This window comes from Haliotis rubra, unplaced genomic scaffold (assembly GCF_003918875.1).
Source record: "Haliotis rubra isolate DU_JTF1 unplaced genomic scaffold, ASM391887v1 Scf90, whole genome shotgun sequence".
Classification (NCBI taxonomy): Eukaryota; Metazoa; Mollusca; class Gastropoda; order Lepetellida; family Haliotidae; genus Haliotis; species Haliotis rubra.
The window spans coordinates 1069687-1083330 of NW_025767635.1; the positions used below are offsets into that span (position 1 = coordinate 1069687).

At 41.6% G+C, this 13644-nt stretch overlaps 1 long non-coding RNA gene across 2 annotated transcripts in view; it reads right to left on the reverse strand.

Annotated features, from left to right (window-relative positions):
- The window catches only part of LOC124263933, a 118539-nt gene that overhangs the window by 56879 nt on the left and 48016 nt on the right, over nucleotides 1-13644 (reverse strand). Inside the window, exons 1-2 of one of the 2 annotated variants that reach the window (XR_006894995.1) lie at nucleotides 2335-2344; nucleotides 2123-2181 (exon numbers count right to left, since the gene is read on the reverse strand). This is a non-coding gene — a long non-coding RNA (uncharacterized LOC124263933). Of the gene's footprint in view, nucleotides 1-2122; nucleotides 2182-2334; nucleotides 2345-13644 lie in introns of those variants that run through there. The other variant, XR_006894994.1, reaches the window with a different exon arrangement.

Below are 13644 nucleotides of genomic sequence, written 5' to 3' on the forward strand. Positions count from 1 at the left end.
AGGGATGCAGCACTACAGTGGTAATGACATAGGGATGCAGCACTACGGTGGTTGTATAAGGACAGGGCAACAAGGACATGGTAATGACATAGGGATGCAGCACTACAGTGGTTGTATGGGCGTAAGGACAGGGCAACAAGGACATCGTAATGACATAGGGATGCAGCACTACAGTGGTTGTATGGACGTAAGGACAGGGCAACAAGGACATGGTAATGACATAGGGATGCAGCACTACAGTGGTTGTATGGACGTAAGGACAGGGCAACAAGAACATGGTAATGACATAGGGATGCAGCACTACAGTGGTTGTATGGACATAAGGACAGGGCAACAAGAACATGGTAGGGACGTATCAGTGATGAGATAAACTGGCTTGGTAAGCAGGAAGGAAGTGTGACAGATCATTCAAGCAATTTGATGATTTCATCAAGTGTCATTTTGACAACACAGCCTGCCATTATCCAGTGTCCCCACTCTCCAGTTCCAGCCCCAACCCTCTGTCTTTGTCAAGTCTCCAGCACCACAGCAGCTGAGGAGGGTTCTCCAAGTTCAAAATCACTCAGCCTCTTATATACACATGTGGCCATACACAGAAGTTCAAAACATTATTTGGAAAACAGTTAAACCCATTTCATGAATTTAAAAAAGCAAAACTGGGTGACAAGCAATTATTCTCGAACATACGGTTCAAGTGTACTTAGTTTGAGGAATGTGTGCTATTCCTGACATTGTGTGTCACAAAACTGTGTTTTTATGATAGTGTTTCACTGATATATGAGGGATTGAATCTCAAGCAAGGCCTTGCTTGTACAGAAAATGTCTGTCTTTTGTCGAAATGATAAGATATTTATTGTGCACCATTCCATGGTGAAACAGAGTCAATCTTCTATAAACTACAAATATATGTACAGTAACACACAGGTACATTCCACACACAACTGAGATACAGTCTCCATACAATGTAACATGAAACAATATGGGATGAGAGCAGGAACTATAGGTATGTTGTACTTACACGACTACATATCATAACACATCTTGGAAACAGTTTCTCGACAAGTGTATGATAAACAATTTTCTTCTAACAATTATTACCGATTGAGGAATATTTGTAAAAAGTAGAGAGGGCCTGTTTTGTAGGGGGCCTGTTTTGTAGGGTGCCCATGAGGCTGTACTGGAGGGTCCATTTGAAAAACTTAAAATGGAGCAATGGCATGGCCTTGAAAATTGTCATAACAATATATATTTCATGAGGCAATTCGTGGTATAAAGTGTGTGACATGAATACAATAACAAAACATAGTACATCTGACAAGGTATATATTAGACTTCAGGTACTGGTTCTGACCAGGTGTGGTGAGTGAGGTGAGTGAGGACACAGGATGGGGGACAGGTATATCAGCTAACAGTAAACCACAGGGATGTTCAGCCTGGAATCAGTCAGTCAGACAGAGGGGTGCCACTCACAGGATAGTTTAGGACCAGAAGTAATGGAGCTGGAAACAGGGATTCCCTCTGAAGTAGGGTCGTTAACCTGGGACAACCCAGTGAGAGGGGCTTCTCTGAGTGCGAAGGGCAGGGATCAATCTGTTTAAAAGGCAAGACCTTCACATAGTCCTGTTTGTATGGTGTTCCCTACAGTGGCACCTTTACGAGGAATCCTTCTTTAGTGTACTCTGAGTGACACGGCAACTTCTTGTTCAGTGGGCAGCTTGAATGGGGATCGGCGTGGGGGATACCATGGTGTAAAGGGTATTGTCCACCAACGGCCATTCAAAAAAAGGAAGTACTTGAACAAATTACATTCTGTACGATGACAAGCCTACTTCAAGAATCAGGGGATGAAATATGGTACTGATATTAAACTAAACAAGTGTCGGAGTGATTTAGTGAAGACTTTAGATTCACTGATGGCAGATTAACCGTGAGACTAACAGGATGAGGCTGACCTAATAAACGCCACAGCTGGAGTAGAATGTCACTACACTGTCGATGAAAACAGCAGGATAAAAACCACCCACATCAATAAAACATGTGTCCAACAACCTGGGACAATCACATCTTCTTGTGACATTGTCCACATTGGGATCACAGCACAGGGAGATATAGCCATACTTACAATGGACAGCTAGTCGTGTGGAAGGAATCAGTTGGCAGGATATAAAACTCCTCCTTCATCTGAAAGCATAATTTTATAGATATAATGCTTAGTTTCAGTGATACTGGGAGACGTGAAGTCTGTCATCGTTCCCAGACAGCACAGTTTGTTATTCTTGCAATGAGCAAAACCACAGTGATGCACAAGAATTCCTACCACACCAAAATACTCACTCACTCACTCACTGACTGAAACACCTGCTAACTCGGGCAGTTCTGACACAAGCGATGTGTTCCCTGACATGGACAGATGACATATTACTGGCCTGATTCTGCAGGACATGGAGGGGTACTGTTAGTGGAAGTTACTAAATACCTCGCTGGTTCTCCTTCACCCCTCGCTGGAATTCACCATCTCCTCCCATCATGGGAGGAGAGCAGTTACATGGAATTCTTTATTGTTTTTTTTCTTCTTCAAATTTAACATGTTGTTTACACATCCCAGATGAAATATAGTTTCTCATTACACTGCACTGAATAAATTTACCATAAATCACTCTTGCTAGCTAAGACACTTGTGTAAGCAAGACTCTGAGTTAGCTGCTGCTGCTGTTGTTAACCAATGAAGAGTTCTGTCCTGGGACATCAACAACCACTCAAAACAGGTAGCAAGTGTCTGCCATACATTTGATGGGCTCACCTCCTTCAAGTGAAGAGTACATAGGAAATGCTTCATGTATTTTACAACCACTTCACTGTCATAGTTCTGTATGTTGCAGCCATCAGCTCAGTGTTACACATACAAATAGGTATTTGATGGCTGCAGACACCGACTTGTGTAGGCACCTCATACACTCTGGGGTAACTTGCCACCAATCGTCCCTGATGATTGATACTACCAGACACAACAAGTCCTAATCCATGTACTGGTTGTGCTTGAGTCTTCTTCATATGGGTGAGTGAGTGTGTTTGAAGAAGCGCGCTCCAGTGATTGTGTGAGCAGTATGTGGAAGAGTGGATTTCTGGGTGAGTGAGTGTGTTTGAAGAAGCGCGCTCCAGTGATTGTGTGAGCAGTATGTGGAAGAGTGGATTTCTGGGTGAGTGAGTGTGTTTGAAGGAGTGCGCTCCAGTGATTGTGTGAGCAGTATGTGGAAGAGTGGATTTCTGGGTGAGTGAGTGTGTTTGAAGGAGTGCGCTCCAGTGATTGTGTGAGCAGTATGTGGAAGAGTGGATTTCTGGGTGAGTGAGTGTGTTTGAATTTCTGGGTGAGGAGTGTGTGCGCTCCAGTGATTGTGTGAGCAGTATGTGGAAGAGTGGATTTCTGGGTGAGTGAGTGTGTTTGAAGGAGTGCGCTCCAGTGATTTGAGAGCAGTAGGTGGAAGAGTGGATTTCTGGGTGAGTGAGTGTGTTTGAAGGAGTGCGCTCCAGTGATTGTGTGAGCAGTATGTGGAAGAAGCGGATTTCTGGGTGAGTGAGTGTGTTTGAAGGAGTGCGCTCCAGTGATTGTGTGAGCAGTATGTGGAAGAGTGGATTTCTGGGTGAGTGAGTGTGTTTGAAGGAGTGCGCTCCAGTGATTGTGTGAGCAGTATGTGGAAGAGTGGATTTCTGGGTGAGTAAGTGTGTTTGAAGGAGTGCGCTCCAGTGATTGTGTGAGCAGTATGTGGAAGAGGGGATTTCTGGGTGAGTGAGCGTGTTTGATGACTACAGGCCTTTTCAGAATTTTGATATCCAAGTTGGATGTCACCAAAAGTCATCCTTACAACATGGTCCCCAACGTTGCAACTAACAACATGACCAACTGCACTCCTACAGTGTGCCCTAAAACCCAGTAGTCATGTGACCTTCATTCCCAAATGGGCATCAGTCGCAAATGACGTGTGGACAAATATAGGCACACTCACCTCTCATCGTCACATACATACCAACTGTCCGTAATTCAACAGCCACCATGAATCATCAAATTTCTACATGGCATTATTGTCACGTCATTGTCAGGGAAGCTACTTTCCTCAACACAACTCCTAGTCATCCGGGCAGTGGCAGGACTTGGGTCATCAGTGACAGTCAAGTCACAATTACTGTGCAATCACTTAGCATTATCAAAAATATAAAAATAATATTGAGTTCTAAAAGAAATTTCATACACAACAGAAGCAGCATCTATAATCAATTCATCCTTTACGATAAGTAAGTTTGCCAAGCCTCAGGCTTTAATATTGAATACATCATCCAACAAGTAAAGTTTTAAGTAGCTTTGACTCAATGGCTAGAAAACTGAATCCGATCATGTCCCCTCTGTGTCATGCACGGGTATTGGCAGGAACCTCATGTCTTTGGTGTCAGTCTTAGTTAGGGGTGTCACGATACACCAATCTCACGATACGATATGTATCACGATTTTAAGGTCACGATACGATACGTATCGCGCCACATAATTTTCGCGCCTTTTCATAGCATTACCTTACCGGCAACGTACGCGCTCGCTGATTGGTCCATCAAAATAGTCAAGCCAATCACAAAAGCTGTTAGTTTCCAAACTATTTTTTAAGTAAAGCTAGCTACATCTATTTATCGGAGCGGTCTCGTATAATTTTACTATCAAGACTTTGAAGGAGATGGATATAGCATAAAAATTTGAATCGATAAAGTTTTAAAATAGAAATCGATACATGCAAGCATGTATCGCATATCGCATCGTCAGTAAAAATGTATCGATGCATCGATACATTCGCGTATCGCGACACCCCTAGTCTTAGTTGGATTAGCTACCCTGCGACCTGCGAGCTGCGACCTGCAAGTGGTCGACAGCCTCCCACATCAGGAAGACAGAGTATGATCTCACAATCTGGTACTGACTGGTGGGGAGGGAGTGAGTTAATCTGCTCTATCACCAAATACAAGTGGTTACCTATGTGACCTGGTGTAACAACACTGGGGTCAGCCCTGGTCAGTATTCCAGGTTATCATCCAGTGTCACAGGGTTATCAATACTATAGACCAATCCTATACGCTATCTCCATCGGATATCTATGCAAATGAGGTCAGCTGACATGAGTGGAGTGATACTGTTATGTGACGGTTAGTATTGCCCTAGTGGGGAAGTGGTCATGGTAGAAATAACAGCAAATCATGCTGCACTATATCACAGATCTGGTAGTTAGCTACTGCAGATATATTATAACATTGATCCTGGAATTACAAAAGAGGAAAATGTCATAACACTTATGATTTCCTTAGAATGGTATTTTATGGGTAAAAAATTATTATCCGTGTGTTTCTGTATTGTAAATATCGTTCATTTGAACTAAACACTACTTATTCAGGACTGCTGAGTTTTTGTTCATAATAAGCACCCTCCCCTTGAGGATTCAGTACTTTTTGGGAAAAAACAATACCAAATGAAATTATTAATACAATAAATATCAATATAAGTATTACTATTAAGAAATATAATAATTAAAAATTGATTAATTAAATAAGTCAAGGTATACATATGAACACTTTTGATAACCAGAAAGTTAAGATAAATTGTGTATTCAATTTTGGATTTGTTGACACGGTGTTTCTGGTGTTACAAGTGCCAGTAACTGGTATAAACATCAACATTAATTACAGCCTGTATAATGCGCAAACCATTCTACACAGCTGTTGTTTTTTTCAACATGATGAGCAGACACTTTCACCATTAGGCTAACCCACTGCCACACTATCAGTGATAAATCTACAAATTCAACTGCCTGAGTCCCGGGACTCACTGAGCCCAATAACTATGAGTCCCTCAGAACTTTTATGAGTCCCTAACAAAAATTAATGCCACAAATATTATTCAAACTGGTTTATCATTACTATAGGTTGCACAGGTGAGTCTGACCGGTCTGGGATATTTCACAGAACAGAGCTGGTAGTACCTAAATCGTAACAAATGGAGACTCTTCCATTTTAACTTGTAGTTCATACCCTATCACATCAGACACAGATGTTAACAGATCAATGGCACTTGTTGGAGAATCATAGTTGATTTTACCTTCCTTGAGAATTTCAATGTCTTCGTTTTCAAATTCATATAAAAAGTCAACAAAACGTTTAAACTTTGTCAGTGGGATGTTTTCACAAGCTAACCAATGAACAGATTTCATCAAGGCGACAGCTGCTTTGTCTTGTTTTTCATACATACGTGCAGTTGCAACCTGGAAATCATCACAAAGTTTTGGAGCCTGAATGGACAGTTTATTATCATTATGATGAGATGTCTGGTCAAAGTTGTATTTTTAAAATTTCTGCATTTAGCCTCGTGTCATACCATCTTCAGTACATAGTTTACAAAATATTAAATCACCTTCCCTGTCATAAGTCAGCCATAACCGATGAGTATTCGGCCAACCTGACTGAAATGTCCTAACTTTGTGTTTTCTGACAGTATCTATCTGGGCGGCATGTCGACTGCTATATTATAAAAATAACAGCAGGGCTCTACATGACCTTTGACAAGCAAATATTTTCTTTCACTAGAAAAATAAAAAGTTACTAGCCAGACCCATGTAATTTCACTGTAATATTTTGTGAATAAAGTTCTACAATTCCAACCAAAGTTTTGTTTTATTTCTTCACTCTGTTCAGTGATTAAAAAACAAATTACATGCATCAAAAGGACTATGCCAGCTGGAAGCCACTTTAACAAGTATGAACACAAATAGTAACTGTCTTACTTTAACTATTAACATGGAACGAATTATATCATAAATGTCATCATAATCATAAATGAAATGATTCATTTATATGATTACTTTTCCAGGACTTGAGATTCAGAACCTTAAACAACAAAATGACATTCTATTTCAGCAGAACTTTAACCCTGTCAAATGTCACTTTCAAATTACATGCAGATAGATTTAACAGTTGTTCAGCTACTGACTAAAAAGCTTCCTGCTTTTCTCTAACTGGTACTGAGATCTCAGATTTTGTCTTCACACTGTGGATTCAGAGTCACAATGTTCATTGACCAATCAGTTTGTCTTGAAAAACCTCATTTGCATATCGCTTACCTCCCTTAGCGTGTTTGTGTCTATTTATAGAGTGTAAAAAACGAGGTTAGTAGTTTTGCACATGCTCGAGCAATGAATCTTGGGATCTCATTTGCATACCGCTTACCTCCCTTGGTGTGACCTAGATGTCTATTTTTGGAAACGCGGAAATGAACTGAATATCATGACGAATGAAAGCTGCGATCGTTTTGAAAATAATTTGTACTTATTAGCTGACGTCAATTATTTGAGAATGGAAGTTAATCTACGAAGATTTAGCCATGTATATGTCAGGGTAGAGACAGTAGAGATTGCGATTACTTTAACTATTAACATGGAACGAATTATATCATAAATGTCATCATAATCATAAATGAAATGATTCATTTATATGATTACTTTTTTACTATGATTACTTATCTCCGATTCAACCAGTAGAGACTACGATTACAATCTCTACTAGTAGGATCGGAGATTCTACCAGTAGAGACTCCGATCGCAGTCTTTACTGGTAGAGACTCTGCTCGCAATCTCTACTGGTAGAATCTCCGATTCTACCAGATCGCAGTCTCTACCCTGACATATACGTTCATATTGCCTCTACACAAAAATAAACATTATTGTTTCATCAAAAGCTTGCGTCAAAGAGGACACACATGTAAAAAAAATATGAGTCCTGTCAGAATTGATTGCGTCAGAGACGCGGGATGCGGGGGTAAATTTAACCCTGCACTATATTACTGAAACACAAACAGCTCTAGTCTATACCAGCAGGATAGCAATGAATAGCTTTGCTTTGGGCCCATAAGACCATTGTGCCAACCCAAGACCATTGTGCCAACCCAATTCCCTACTGCCCAAAAGAACATTGTGCCAACCCAATTCCCTACTGCCCACAAGACCATTGTGCCAAGATAATTCCCTACTGCCCACAAGACCATTGTGTCAACCCAATTCCCTACTGCCCACAAGACCACTGTGCCCACCCAATTCCCTACTGTCCACAAGACCACTGTGCCCAACCAATTTCCTAATGCCCACAAGACCACTGTGCCCACTCAATTCCCTAATGCCCACAAGACCATTGTGCCAACCCAATTCCCTACTGCCCACAAGACCACTCTGCCCAACCAATTCCCTAATGCCCACAAGACCACTGTGCCCACTCAATTCCCTACTGCCCACAAGACCACTGTGCCCACCCAATTCCTTACTGCCCACAAGACCACTGTGCCCAACCAATTCCCTACTGCCCACAAGACCACTGTGCCCACTCAATTCCCTAATGCCCACAAGACCATTGTGCCAACCCAATTCCCTACTGCCCACAAGACCACTGTGCCCAACCAATTCCCTAATGTCCACAAGACCACTGTGCCCACTCAATTCCCTACTGCCCACAAGACCACTGTGCCCACTCAATTCCCTACTGCCCACAAGACCATTATCCCAACCCAATTCCCTACAGCCCACAAGATTATGGAGTGTAAGGAAACTACTGCCTACAAGACTATGGAGGGTAAGGAACCTACTGCCTACAAGACTATGGAGGGTAAGGAACCTACTGCCTACAAGACTATGGAGTGTAAGGAACCTACTGCCTACAAGACTAAGGAGTGTAAGGAACCTACTGCCTACAAGACTAAGGAGAGTAAGGAACCTACTGCCTACAAGACTATGGAGAGTAAGGAACCTACTGCCTACAAGACTATGGAGAGTAAGGAACCTACTGCCTACAAGACTATGGAGTGTAAGGAACCTACTGCCTACAAGACTATGGAGAGTAAGGAACCTACTGCCTACAAGACTCTGGGGTGTAAGGAACCTACTGCCTACAAGACTATGGAGTGTAAGGAACCTACTGCCTACAAGACTATGGAGAGTAAGGAACCTACTGCCTACAAGACTCTGGGGTGTAAGAAACCTACTGCCCACAAGACTATGGAGAGTAAGGAACCTACTGCCTACAAGACTCTGGAGTGTAAGGAACCTACTGCCTACAAGACTCTGGGGTGTAAGGAACCTACTGCCTACAAGACTCTGGAGTGTAAGGAACCTACTGCCTACAAGACTATGGAGTGTAAGGAACCTACTGCCCACAAGACTATGGAGAGTAAGGAACCTACTGCCTACAAGACTCTGGGGTGTCAGGAACCTACTGCCTACAAGACTATGGGGTGTCAGGAACCTACTGCCTACAAGACTATGGGGTGTAAGGAACCTACTGCCTACAAGACTATGAAGGGTAAGGAACCTACTGCCTACAAGACTATGGAGTGTAAGGAACCTACTGCCTACAAGACTATGGGGTGTCAGGAACCTACTGCCCACAAGACCATTGAGGGTAAGGAACTTACTGCCTACAAGACTATGGAGGGTAAGGAACCTACTGCCTACAAGACTATGGAGGGTAAGGAACCTATTGCCTACAAGACTATGGAGGGTAAGGAACCTACTGCCTACAAGACTATGGGGTGTCAGGAACCTACTGCCTACAAGACTATGGAGTGTAAGGAACCTACTGCCTACAAGACTATGGAGAGTAAGGAACCTACTGCCTACAAGACTCTGGGGTGTAAGAAACCTACTGCCCACAAGACTATGGAGAGTAAGGAACCTACTGCCTACAAGACTCTGGAGTGTAAGGAACCTACTGCCTACAAGACTCTGGGGTGTAAGGAACCTACTGCCTACAAGACTCTGGAGTGTAAGGAACCTACTGCCTACAAGACTATGGAGTGTAAGGAACCTACTGCCCACAAGACTATGGAGAGTAAGGAACCTACTGCCTACAAGACTCTGGGGTGTCAGGAACCTACTGCCTACAAGACTATGGGGTGTCAGGAACCTACTGCCTACAAGACTATGGGGTGTAAGGAACCTACTGCCTACAAGACTATGAAGGGTAAGGAACCTACTGCCTACAAGACTATGGAGTGTAAGGAACCTACTGCCTACAAGACTATGGGGTGTCAGGAACCTACTGCCCACAAGACCATTGAGGGTAAGGAACTTACTGCCTACAAGACTATGGAGTGTAAGGAACCTACTGCCTACAAGACTATGGAGGGTAAGGAACCTACTGCCTACAAGACTATGGAGGGTAAGGAACCTATTGCCTACAAGACTATGGAGGGTAAGGAACCTACTGCCTACAAGACTATGGGGTGTCAGGAACCTACTGCCTACAAGACTATGGAGTGTAAGGAACCTACTGCCTACAAGACTATGGAGAGTAAGGAACCTACTGCAATCCTGATTCAAATTCGAAGACATATCTACTGGTCAGTTCACTTCAGGAACAATGGGATGTCTCCAGTTAATTATCAGATCAGCTACTGTCAGATAAAACTGACATGATGCCTAAATCTTGTGGACAGATTTATGAACTTGACACAACTAATCAAATGTAGAGTTGGTAAAGGTCAACTTCAAACAGAAGGCCCCACAGAAGTAGGAACCATGACTCCCCAATACATGGCCATGTAGTCCAACAAATCATGTCTTGCCCGGAAACCTTTGTTGGTACAAAACGAGGCAATTAACAGGTTGAGGTCAAATTTAGCCTCTTAATTGTTTCCCAAGGTCCAGTCGAGTGAGTGAGTGAGTGAGTGAGTGAGTGAGTGAGTGAGTGAGTGAGTGAGTGAGTGAGTGAGTGAGTGAGTGAGTGAGTGAGTGAGTGAGTGAGTGAGTGAGTGAGTGAGTGAGTGAGTGAGTGAGTGAGTGAGAGTGTAGTTTTACGCCATTTTTAGCAATATTCCAGTAATATTACAACTGGGAACACCAGAAATGGGCTTCACACATTGTACCCTTGTGGGGAAATGAACCCGGGTCTTCGGTGTGACGAGCCAACGCTTTAACCCCTAGGCTGACCCCACTGCTTTAATACAGTCAATTGATTTTAATGCTCATTAAAACAAATGACAAAATGAAAAATACTTTCATCCATGGCTGAGTTAATTTTCATTCATTTACTTCCTATGGGGAGGAAAAGGTTGAATACAACGGCAAAAAGAACACAACTGTTTTGAACAGAGAAAGGAAATCTCCTGGCAACAAAGCCACCTGAGAGACACAAATCACCACATGGCGTGTTCCCTTGTGAGTGGATGAGACACCCTCAATTAACCAAATTGAATTTCTGGCAATATTAATTCAAAACCAAAAACCCAAAATTAATCATTCCATAATCATAAAATATTGTTTTTCATCTCTCTTAACTGAATTCTCATATGCTACGTTTCCCTTCAGAAACAAACACAGCACAAAGCACTGAACACGATTCTGTGCACCCATCTTCACTGTAAAGAATGCCGCTCTGTCTGCTGGTTTACAGGTAGGTCACCGAGTGTTTCAAGACACGGGCCAGACAGTGAGGTATTTTTACATGCTTTTGAATCCTACACATAACAGGTTTAAAAGACCTGTATAATAGAGAATTAGAGCAGGAGTTCTCACTGAAAGGCCCTTTAATAATATCTTTCATATTCCCATAATTTCTGGCGTATATAATTGGTTATACCGGTACTAGCAGAATACACTGTTAAAGTCAGGACAATGTCAATGGCCTCGTAAACTTTCCCTCTTCTCAGTTGTTAAGCCTGATTTGTACACTTGCACTTTCTTAACCATTTGGTAAACAGTAGCACAGAGATTACAGCTCCGTGTACCTGCAAGTGCAGCAGCCTCAAGTTCAACGAGTATGTATGGGTATGTATCTCAAAGACATGATAATATCCCTTGTTTATATTAGTAGAAGGTTTGGGGCCGATGAGGACAGGCTTTTACCCTGCATACAGCAGCAGCAGCAGCAGCAGCAACATACAGTCACAGCACTGTGCTGTGTGTAAAACAGTAACTGCAGTAGAATGACATTGAAGGTTTACAGGGAACTGAACCTGGTACCCAGGTGACCGCACTGCCCACGAACCTACTCTACACAACTAATGTTGACATATTGATTCAAAGGAACCTACTCTACACAACTATTGTTGACATATTGATGTAAGGAACCTACTCTACACAACTATTGTTGACATATTGATGTAAAGGAACCTACTGTACACAACTATTGTTGACATATTGATGTAAGGAACCTACTCTACACAACTATTGTTGACATATTGATGTAAAGGAATCTACTCTACACAACTATTGTTGACATATTGATGCAAATAAAGGAACCTACTGTACACAACTATTGTTGACATTGATGTAAGGAACCTACTGTACACAACTATTGTTGACATATTGATGTAAAGGAACCTAATGTACACAACTATTGTTGACATATTGATGTAAAGGAACCTACTGTACACAACTATTGTTGACATATTGATGTAAGGAACCTACTCTACACAACTATTGTTGACATATTGATGTAAAGGAATCTACTGTACACAACTATTGTTGACATATTGATGTAAGGAACCTACTGTACACAACTATTGTTGACATATTGATGTAAAGGAACCTACTGTACACAACTATTGTTGACATATTGATGTAAGGAACCTACTGTACACAACTATTGTTGACATATTGATGTAAAGGAACCTACCGTACTGAATGTAATAAATTGCCCCAGGGCAATTAGAAAATAAATAAAGCGTGACATTTATAAAAGTTATATATACCGGGTAATATGTAAATTATATTTTCAGAGACTGAATGATTGGTAACAGATATGTTTCATATGTTGATGAATCAGTTTTCAATAACATCACATGGTCGTATCTCCAGGTACCATCTATCCGTTATTAAAAACTGACAACAACACAACTCACATTGACAATTTATGACCTTCATGCTAAAATGAAGCTAGACCAGTTTGTAGTATTACCTGCTATGTCATGGACCATTAAAGACAAGCCACAACAAATCACCAATTAGTGTTCAATGATTGGTAACTCTTCTCGGTTGAGTTCCTGCAGTCACGGATTGATGACCAGTGAAGCACTTGAGTCCCCCCATGGTCATATAAACTAACGATGTTGGCACTGACAGATAGTGATAGTTAACTGTACAGTACATTAGTGCTTCAACTGTTGGCAGATAACAAGGAAAACTATATCCACTGAAAGGGCAGTTAAAGTTTGCAGATTAGTGACTATACAATGTTCAGTGTTTCATGTGAATCAAGTCCAACTGTATGAATGACATGTTGAAAGATTCACGACCTTGCACAGGTACCTCTATTCAGCTCTGGGCGATGAGATCAAAACATACACCCTCTTAATATGAGCGTCACCTCAGAGTGAACTATAGTGGTCAGAAATGATTGAATGTATCATAAAGACAAATTGCACGACTAAATGTCTGCCAGCACAGCTCCATCCACTGTGGAGTATGTATATATCTATACCTAACAACAGTAATTATAACTAGACATCAAAAAACCCTATTCATAGTAAAATACCAGCATGACATTCCTATCAATCATTTATGATCATTACTTGAGTCATTGTACAGGGAATGCTTTTATTCATTAGGAACTACTGTACATACAAAGTAATTGTACATC